Raw genomic sequence first — 11,188 nt, 5'->3', positions numbered from 1 at the left:
TTTCATTACTTTAAATACAGCCTAGAAATCACTTGTGAGTGTGATGGGAAGAGTGTGGGAAAGACTGCTCTGAAGTTTTAAAGTTCCCAATATTCATTTTCTTTTGTTCTTTTTCTCCTTTTATAAATCATATTATTTCTTTCCCATAGTAACAATGTGTTGCTTTGCTGATCTATTTGGTGTTGGAGTGTAGGCATTTCATCACTTAAAGATCTCTGAACATGAGCTGTGAGTCATAATGGTACTTACCTTGATTGTCATTTTTCCTGGTGTATAAGGGTAATGAAAATGTTGGAGCAACCCAGTAAGGTTTTATCCAGTGTTACAGTTACCTGCCAAGCCAAAATTTGTTGAATGGTATAATCTAAGTTCAACAGGTGTTCATGAAAAGAGCAATTGTTTTAGGAAAAGTAAGGAGAAAGAAAAGAAAAAATGTTAGTGAGCATGCTATTATGAAAACTGGAACTGAATTATGGGCTGTAAACTATGATATTTTGGAATATTATGGATAATTGGCATCTTCCCTTCACACATCTCAAGGCATCTCTAGTCTAAATTTATGGAAGCAAGTGACTCCCACCCATTCAATATATTTAGAGATGAGAAGCATGAACTTTTGAATGTTTTGGATGGAGAGGAAAAAAAATCTTACCAGTAATCCCTAAGGAAGATGTAGTTTGCACCTCTGGCATTTATCATTTTTTCAATTAATTGTATTGGATGAGTGCTTAATTTTGCCATTTAATATGGTATTGATAATTTCTAGATACTGGACTCAAAAGTTTGATGCTATGCCACAGTGAGCCTTTGCAATCTTTCTCTAGTTAGTGCATAATATTTAAGCCTTTTTGGCTTTTTGTTTAATAGTCCAATGATAGTGATTATTATTTTGCGTGAATATGGTATTTTGATAGCTAACCTTAAGTATTTCACATCAAATGGGACCAGTAGTCCAGGATTTCAGTTTTCTGCAGAGTGGTCTAACTGTACCTTTTCATTCCTACCTAGCTCTGAAGATGCACTGAGGTGATTAGAAGTAATAAATACTAAGTAAACTTTATATTTAACAGAAGAGATTGAAACAATAACATTACAAATTGTATTCCTGTATGAAAAAAATAAAGATTAATAATCCCTTTACATCATGTGAAGTAGATAATTATCCCCTTGACATCTCACCATGTATTTTTTTCACTATTTGTTCTTCATGGATGGTCGCGGGATAAAAGGGATATCCATAAAAGCAGGGTTGCACTGCAGCTCACCTCCTCTATTGTTGCTTAACCCAGCTGTGTCTGTGCAAGAGTATGAGCAGCCATGGTGTCTGTTCCCAAAGCTAGATTAGCTGCAGCACCTGTCGCAGGAGTTAGATTAGCCACAATGTCTGCTGTGGGGGTTGTAATAGTTGCAACGTCTGTTTTGTCATCAGATCCAGAGACCTTCCTTTCCCCTTGAGGATGCTGAATACTGCTGAAGAGGGCTTGGCAGGCATGGGCCAGGCCCCTGCAAGTTGCAGTGATTTGTGTCTCTATGGAATTGCCAGGGTGATGGTATACCTTTTTCAAGCATTTTACCAGTTTTTCAGGATTCTGCACTTGTTCAGGAGTGAAGTTCCAAAACGCTGGAGGTGCCCACTGTTCCAGGTTTCTGCCTGTACTATCCCACACTCACTGCCACTCATAACTATCCAGCCTCAGGAAAGATCTCTGGGTGATATTCTTAAATAGTTGTTTAACCTTAAACAAAACCCGAAACACATTCAGGAGACTAAGCAATAGGATCATGCTTATTTGAGCATCCCAGGGATATTCAAAATTCTCAAGAGCTGTTGGAACTTGTCTTGAAGGAGAAGGGTAAGAGAAAAGGAAAGAGGAAAGGTAATGGAAAAGGGATTTTGAAGAGGAAGTGGAAAGTTGTCTTGCATGTGTTGGTTTCCTGCATAGAAAAGGTAAGAAATTTACTTGTTAATACTTTCCACAAAGTAGTTCCTGAAGTACAAGGATGAAGGGCACTGGTGAGTACAAATACCAGATTAGGCTCATGGCTGGTGTAATATATAAGTGAATGTTATATATTTAACATACAAAGTGATACAACCAAAAACAACCTTAAGACAGCCCTCAGATGTGATAAACAGCAAGAGAGGGGTAACATAAAATAATCTTGTGAGCAAATAAATAAATTTTGAGAACAAATATATCAACATTGTGACTGCCTACTATTAAAATAAATATATAATGTTTGTAACAAATTATATACAATTTTGCTCTAGCACACTCTGGTCAGATCTATTGTTATCTCAGCCCTTCATGAGCCACACTGGGTGCCAAAAAGGACTGTTTTGGTTTAACCCAGCAGGCAGGTAAGCACCACACAGCCATTTGCTCACCACAATGATGGAGGATAGGATTGGGGGAAAAAAAAAAAAAAAAGTAAAAACTTGGGGGTTGAAATAAGGACAGTTTAATAGGAAAGAAAATAGCAGGAAATAGGGGAAAATAAATAAATAATAAATAAATAGATAAATAAAAATACATAAAAGAATATACAATTGATGCACAAAGCAATTGTTCACCACCGACTGATGCCCAGCCTGTCCTCAAGCAGTAGCCCCCTGCCCCAGCCAATCCCCCAGTGTTATTGTCCCTCATGACACCACATGCTATGGGACATCCCCTTGGCCTGCTGAGGTCAGCTGTCCTGGCCGCGTACCCTCCCAGCCTCCTCACTGGTGGAGTAGCACAAGAATCTGGAAAGTTCTTGGCTGTGTATAAGATTGTTTTGCAACAACTGGACATCAGTGTGCTATCAACATATTTTTCCTTCTGAACCCAAAACACAACACCATACCAGCCAGTATGAAGAAAATTATCTCTGTCGCAGCTGAAACAAGGACACCTCTTTTCTTTATATTTTATTATAATTTAGTATTTCTTAAAGAGAGTGTTTTGTACCTTCCCTGATATTCATGTTTAGTAATAGACAGTAATGATAACTTTTACCCTTTGGTACCTGATGATACTTTTACCCTTTTAGGTTTTGGCTCAGTCTTATGTAGGGAAAGATGTCATAATTTCTCTGAAATGGAATTATAGTCATTGATGTGCAAAGGTGTGCTCCAGTAGAGGAAAGGCTGTCAGCATTTGCAACGATCTCTTTGGATTGCACGTTCTACTTCTCTTGAGCTGCATTACTATCTGTTTCACAGTCTTTGACTAAATTGGTCCTGTTTTCTTTTTCCATGTTAGAACAGTAAAACTTGGTGTTGAAAATATATTTGTTCTCTGACGTCTTACTACTCCTACATAGGTGCACTGATGATGTACAACTGACAACACATGGGCCAACATGAAAGCTGTCACTATCAGCTTGCTGCTTGTGTTCTAGTGATTTTCATCTCTTCTCTAGGAATGAGAATTTTTATAAAGCAAAATGACATGGATTGGTTTCCTAGCTGAATCAAACTGAGATTGTAATATTACCTTATGTGTTACTACTGTTTTAGCTGTGTAAAATACAAAACAAACAAACCACCACCACCAACAACAAAAAAAAACACCTGAGAACTGCGGCACATGGAAAAAAAAATGTTAATTATAAACAAGTGGTTTTGCATGTACAATGGGTATTCTGCCTTACGTACCTACAGAAATGGCATCCCGATTGATGACTTTGCACTTAATGTATTAAACTACTTTAGCAGATCTGTGTATGTGTGTTCTGAGCTAAATTTAAGATTCATTCCCTATTTATATATGTTTTATAAATTTCTTTTATAAACAATAACAATTTTTAAAAATTATTTTTATAAATTGTTATACATATTGCTTTCAGCAATTCATACAGGGTAAACATTTCAATGCTTTAAGACATTCATTTAAGACAAGGCTGCTTGTTCTATTCAAATGTTCTATTCAAATGAAGACCTTTGGTGAATGAATGTCTACATTACCTCATAAAATCATAAAATCACAATCACAGAACGGTTTGGGTTGGAAGAAACCATAAAGACAATCCAATTCCAACCCCCTTGCCACGGACAGAGACACCTCCCACTAGACCAGGTTGCCCAAAGCCCCTTCTAATACTTAAAACACTTCCAGGATGGAGCATACACAACTTCTCTGGAAGACTTGTTCCAGTGCCTCACCACCCATATAGTAAATAATTTCTTCCTTATAACTAAACATATCATCTTTCAGTTTAAAGCCATTACCCCTTGTCCTGTAACTATACTCTGTGACAGAGTCCCTCCTCAGCTTTCCTGTAGCACCCTTTAGGCACTGGAAGGCTGCTATAAGGTCTCCCCAGAGCCTTCTCTTCTCCACGCTGAACAACTCCAACTTTCTCAGCCTGTCTTCACAGGAGAGGTGCTCCAGCCCCTTGGTCATCTTCATTGCCCTCCTCTGGACCCATTCTAACAGGTCCACTGTGGTGTAATGACCACACGGACACCAGAGTAAGTTTAGGGATCAATAACCTCAACAACGTTATTTAGGACAGGCTCCCTTCTTATACCATTAGTTCTACAAGCGATACTTTCCCAATAGCTATTAATTGGTTAACAACTTTGCCCAGCAACAGTGAACATTTAGCCACTTCCATATCTTAATGGTTGGAGAACAAGCAGTTTGAGACAGCAAGGTATCTTGTGAATCACCACTTCTTTGTTCCTTCTAACTTGTTTACATTCCTCATGGCTTCATCGTTATGAGTCCAATGTTATCACCAACCATGAAGCTTGTTGACCCTCGTGGTGATACTCCCACAGTCCATGTCCTCCTTCTGCTGGGGTCCCCGGAGCTGAACACAGCAGTCCCAAGTGGGGCCTTATCAGAACAGAGCAGAGGGGGAAAATCCCCTCCCTTGCCCTGCTGACCACACTGCTTTTGGTGCAGCCCAGGATACAGTTGGCTTTCTGGGCTGCAAGCACGCATTGTTTTCCCTGGCTGCTCTTGCTTCTTCCTTTTGAAATGAAATGCCATTTTGGATGCCTTTTTTACAGTGTTCTCCCACAGACACACAATCAATCATGAATGTTTGCTTAGTTTTCTTTTAAAAAGAACAGTGTGATGTCAAGTTTGTTGTGGTAGTTTTCTCTTGGGGACACAAAACTCGTTTTTACTCCCCTTTGCTCCCATTTGGGAGCAGCTCCCAACTTGGCCATTGCTTGAAAATCCCCCCCACAGAGTTTTGGCACACGTCACTGATCCCTCCTTCTGCGGTGCAAAGATATCAGGGAGCAAAAAAACACACGTACCTTCTTGTTGTACCTATATTAAATTGTGTCCCATTTGATGCATGCATCCTTCCATTTTAGACTATGCTACTCACAAACATAAACCCAAGAGCTGCCAGGATCACCAGTTAGCAGGTAAAAACAACATCTAAAGTATAACATTCCAGTCAGGGGCTCTGAAGGCATGCCATACTTGGCTTCACATGCCCAGCTTGCAAGAAGCACATACTGTGCCCAGGACAGGTTGGGGAGGAAGGAAAGGCACCAGGTGCTTTTTGAGAAGGGCATTCTGGCACTGGCAACAGGCCTGGGCTGCCAAAGCAACCCCCGTGCCAGGGAACACCATCTGGCAGGGCTCTCCTTCCAGATGCCAGAAGGTCCAGAAGACCTTCCTATGGAGGCTCCAGGCCCAAGCTTTCCACAGCTCATCTCCACTTCATCTCAGTTATGACAGTGCTCCCACAAGGGCCTCACATGTGGGGGGAAGATCAATGGTCATTGTACAGCTACTCATGGTAGGGGCTCTGCAAAGGCAGAAGAGACTCTCCTTAAGCACTACTGCAAGGACAGGAGAAGTAGAGGAAGGAGAAATAAATGAGAAATGTTTGTTTTGTCCTAGTGGAAAAGCAGATATCCACTGTGTACACTTAGGTGATGACATCATGGTGCAGAATCATTGCTTCAGGTCTAAGTTCATCGCCTCAGTTAACTTGTTGGACAGCTTTCCTTCAGCATCAGTATTTCATTAACTTTCCTGGTGTTATTCTTTCCTGATCACTCATTATAGGGATTATTGTGCAGATTGTTAACATTCTGCCTTTCCAAGTAGAAAATATTATGTGAACTCCCTGCACTTGGTTATAGGAACAGCATGATAATGTTAATTGTAGCAAAGACATTTGTGAAACATTTAGTAACAACCTTCTTTGCAGGTGCTGGCTTTTCAGTCAATACTGAATTACAGACATATCTGTTTTTAATACGGTGTTTTGACTTGACGTTAAGGGATGATGTTTGGTTATTCCTACTTAAAACATTCAGTCAACGTGTCATATAATTTATTCAATATATTTTACAACATTTTTCAATTATATTATCTGAAAATTTGCTTTTATTTAGCCAGCTTAGTTTACACAGAGTAGGACACTGTTAGGTAGAGGGAAGTTTGGTGGTTAAGCTTTAAACATCAACAAGATGCTTAAACAAGAACATGATGTGCACTTTAAATCGTACTAATTTAAGAAAGATTGTGTGTGTGTGTGTGTGTGTAACAGGACTGTGCAGGACTGTATCTACAGTCTGTGTAGACAGTCTACAGTCTGAAATAAGTCTGTGGACTTATTTGTCCTAAACTGCTTCACAGAAGAGTGTGTGATCCCCGCTTCCCCCAAGTCCTAGGCAAAAAAAAAAAAAAAAAAGTGGTATGTCTCAGTTTTTTCCTTAGAGCAGACAACTTTAATTGCTTTATCCATCAGCTTGATTTAAAGGGATATACTTGTTTATAAATAGATGTTGAAGGAGTAAGAGTTTTAAATTAAAAGAGAGTAGATTTAGAATAGATATAAGGAAGAAATTCTTTACTATGAGAGTGGTTAGAGGGTGGTTACTGGAATGGGCTTCCCAGAGAGGTTGTGGATGCTCCCTTCCAGATGTGTCAGGTCCAATGGGACCTTAAGCATCTTGATCTAGTGGAAGGTATCCCTGCCCATGGAAAGGGGGTTGTGAATGGAATGCAAACCATTCTATGATTCCAGCTTTTTGGTTTTTCTGGGAAGCTGACTTCCATAGTTACTGCAGAAAAAAGTAGCTATGGAACAGTAGCCCACAGCTACCAGCAGTAAGGACATGAACCAGACTACATCAGTCGACCAGGCATTATAGAGAATCCATACATGCTTATAGAGAAACTGTACATTATTCACCCCAAACTTGTCTCATTCAGTTTCTTATGAGTTTGTTCTGCTTTGTGGAGATTCCTTCCCTGAATTAAGCTGGTTCTGGTTCCTTAACTCATTCTTCTCTATCCTGCCTGGTGCTATGATGATCCCGATGTGCCCTGCAGACAGCTATCACTGCCCATCAGCATTGTCTCAGCATGGCTGGTGATGATCTGCGTCAAACATTCCTTGGCTGGCATACTGTGAGATAGTGGGATTGGGTCTCCTCAGCTCCTGAAAGGGCAAATAACGTTCTTGAAACAAACTGCTTTCCTCTCACTGCTGGGCTCCTGTTGACCTGAAGCCAAGTCATAGAGTAAGCACGTGGCCTTTCCTCAACTGCTGCAGGAGCACAGTGCTTGGGCTCACAGCAGAGCTCTTAATATAGAACGAAATACACTAAAAAAGTGCATGTATTTTTATTCAAAATTATTGTGTTATATAACTTAGTAATCTCCTCTCCGTTCAGTTTCCCATATCTTACTTAATAGTTCTATTATCATTTGATGAATTCACGTAACCATCCAACCCAATATCCCTTCACAATTTATTACTCAGTAATTCATCTACCTCTTATTTTCTTAGGAATAGAAAGGATATTAAATTGCTAGTTACCTTCTATTCTAGTATTGGAAAGTATTTTCTCACAAATATCAATCTTTTCACGAGAAAGGAGGTAGGTAAAGGTACAATGATCTCAGCTTATTTTTTGATATCAGATCAGAACAATCATAGAATCATAGAATCATAGAATCATAGCATATCCTGCGTTGGAAGGGACCCATAAGGATCATCAAGTCCAACTCCTGGCACTGCAAAGGTCTACCCAAAAGTTTAGACCATGTGACTAAGTGCACAGTCCAATCTCTTCTTAAATTCAGACAGGCTTGGTGCAGTGACTACTTCACTGGAGAGCCTGTTCCAGTGTGTGACCACCATCTCAGTGAAGAACCTTTTCCTGATGTCCAGCCTAAACTTCCCGTGCCTCAGTTTAACACCGTTCCCGCGGGTCCTATCACTGGTGATAACAGAGAACAAGTCACCTGCCTCTCCAGTCCCCCTTGTGAGGAAGTTGTAGACTGTGCTGAGGCCCCCCCTCAGCCTCATCTTCTCCAGGCTGAACAGGCCCAGTGACCTCAGCCGTTCCTCATACGTCTTCCCCTCTAGGCCCTTCACCATCTTCGTTGCCCTCCTCTGGACACTCTCCAACAGTTTAATGTCCTTTTTGTACTGTGGTGCCCAGAACTGCACACAGTACTCGAGGTGAAGCTGCACCAGCGCGGAGTAGAGCGGGACAATCACTTCCCTCGACCGACTAGCAATGCCGTGCTTGATGCACCCCAGGATACGGTTGGCCCTCCTGGCTGCCAGGGCACACTGCTGGCTCATATTCAACTTGATGTCAACCACAACCCCCAGATCCCTCTCTGCGGGGCTGCTCTCCAACGTCTCATCGTCCAGACTGTATGTATAGCCAGGGTTGCCCCGTCCCGGGTGCAGGACCCGGCACTTGCTTTTGTTAAACTTCATGTGGTTGGTGATTGCCCGGCTCTCCAATCTGTCCAGATCTCTCTGCAAGGCCTTTCCACCCTCACCCGAGTCCACAACTCCTCCAAGTTTGGTGTCATCGGCAAATCTGCTCAAAACACCTTCTAGTCCTACATCCAAATCATTTATAAAAACGTTGAAGAGGACTGGCCCTAAAATGGAGCCTTGAGGGACCACACTGGTGACCATCCGCCAGCCAGATGTGGCCCCATTTACCACAACCCTTTGAGCCCTGCCCATCAGCCAATTGCTCACCCATCGTATGATGTTTTTGTTAAGCTGTACGCTGGACATTTTGTCCAGTAGGGTCCTTAGGGAAACCATGTCAAAAGCTTTGCTGAAGTCCAAAAAGATCACATCAGCTGGTTTCCCTTGATCGACTAGATGGGTGATCTTATCATAAAAGGAAATCAAATTTGTTAGGCAGGACCTACCCCTCATGAACCCATGTTGGCTGGGACCAATGACTGCATTGTCCCCCAGATGCGCTTCAATAACTTCAAGGATCATCCTCTCCATAATTTTACCAGGCACTGATGTGAGACTGACAGGCCGGTAATTGCTAGGGTCTTCTTTCTTACCTTTCTTAAAAATTGTCACAACATTTGCCAGCTTCCAGTCTACCGGGACCTCTCCAGATTCCCAAGATCGTTGAAAAATAATTGAGAGAGGTCCCGCGATGACGTCAGCCAGCTCTCTAAGCACCCTGGGATGAATTCCATCCGGACCCATGGACTTGTATGGATCCAGGTGGAGCAGCAAATCCTGCACACGTTCAGGGTCGGTTGGGAGTTTGTCATTCCCACCGTCATGGTCCTCCAGCTCAGGGTACCCTGGGTCCCGAAGCCCATCATCAGCATTGAAGACAGAGGCAAAGAAGGCGTTAAATGTCTTTGCTTTGCCTATGTCATTGTCTGTGAGGAGACCTTCCCCATCTAGTAGCGGACCTATGTTTTCTTTGGTTCTCCTTTTTCTGTTCACATATCTAAAAAAAACTTTTTTATTGTCTCCCACAGACATGGCCAGCTTCAACTCTAATTGGGCTTTGGCCACACAAATTTTCCCCTACAAACACGAACAGCATCCCTGTATTCCTTCCTCGTCGCCTGACCCTCCTTCCAGCAGCCGTATACTTTCTTTTTTCACCTCAGCTCCAGTAAAAGATCCCAGGTCAGCCAGGCTGGCCTTCTGCCCTGCCTGCCTGACTTCCGATATTTTGGAATCGCCTGACCTTGTGCTTTAGAAGGCAGTGCTTAAAGACTGACCAGCACTGATGGATGCCAAAAGAAAGGAAACCCTCCAGGCATCATCCACGGCTGAGATCCAAGAGAGGACCTTGACAAGGTGACACATGTCTTGATGGTGATTGGCATTGCTGGTGATCAGGGTAGCAGACACTGATAGAGCTTGCATGGCAAGTGTTGTGCTCTTGTTAGAAATCATGGGCTGTTTGCTTTTTCCAAAGCACAGTGGTTCAGTCACACTGATAACAACAGTATGAGAAATGATCTCAGCCTCATGGGGCTGGTGCCATGTGACTGAGCTAGGCATCTTGCTTAGACTACAGAGAGGTTCATTTTCCACATAACTACCAGTCCCTGCTCTTGTGTGCCTGGACTTAGAATGCCAAGACCATTTCCTTCCCACTATTTGCTCTGTCAGCATGATGCTTTCTAAGAGAAATATGTCCAACATTAGACCAACTGACAGACGAGAAAGAAAAGTCCTTTCAGTACATGACTATACCCTACAAAGAAAGAAAAAAAGCCTAAATGGTTTACGGATCCCATATATCACTAGTATTTTACTACCTCTGACTGAAAGAGAAAGTGTTTTACTGTAAATAGGTTTAATCTGTACAAATTCTTTTGACTTGTTTGACATGAATCCTTATAAACATCTTTTCCCTTTAACTGCAGGAATGCAAATGGTACTGATGTTGTAAGCTGCTGCCGTGTCTCAGGTTTTATCTTTATTTACAGGGTGAACACATTTCTTAACGGTTATTTATTGCTGAGAAGGACTCCCTGTTCTTTGGTAGCATTTTTAAAAAGTGTCGAGTGTCCAATCACTAAAAAAATAAGTGGGTAAAGAAGAAGATTTGAGTGCCTGGCAAAGAAGGGACAAGTATTCACATATTGGTAGCATTTACACATATTGGTAGAGTTTGCAGCTCCACAGGTGAGGAAGATATTCTTCTGTTCATCCACCCACTAAAAGTTACTTTGGGCCCCAAAAGAAAAATGTAAATTTTGTGGGAAAATTGCTAATCGCATTAGTCTACTTGTGATGCCCTCTGGGGAGAGAGAAAAGAGAAGCCGACAGAGATCTTCTAGGCAATTCTTTATAAGCTGAGCTTATACAGACACTCTAGTTGTCCTTCAGGCACTCTCACTGCTCAATTGCTACTTAAATCAAGATTTAACCTCAGCATTATTACAATTGTTTCAAAATCAATATGGAT

This window comes from Anser cygnoides, chromosome Z, assembly GCF_040182565.1.
Source record: "Anser cygnoides isolate HZ-2024a breed goose chromosome Z, Taihu_goose_T2T_genome, whole genome shotgun sequence".
NCBI classification, from domain to species: domain Eukaryota; kingdom Metazoa; phylum Chordata; class Aves; order Anseriformes; family Anatidae; genus Anser; species Anser cygnoides.
This window is presented reverse-complemented; position numbering follows the sequence as displayed.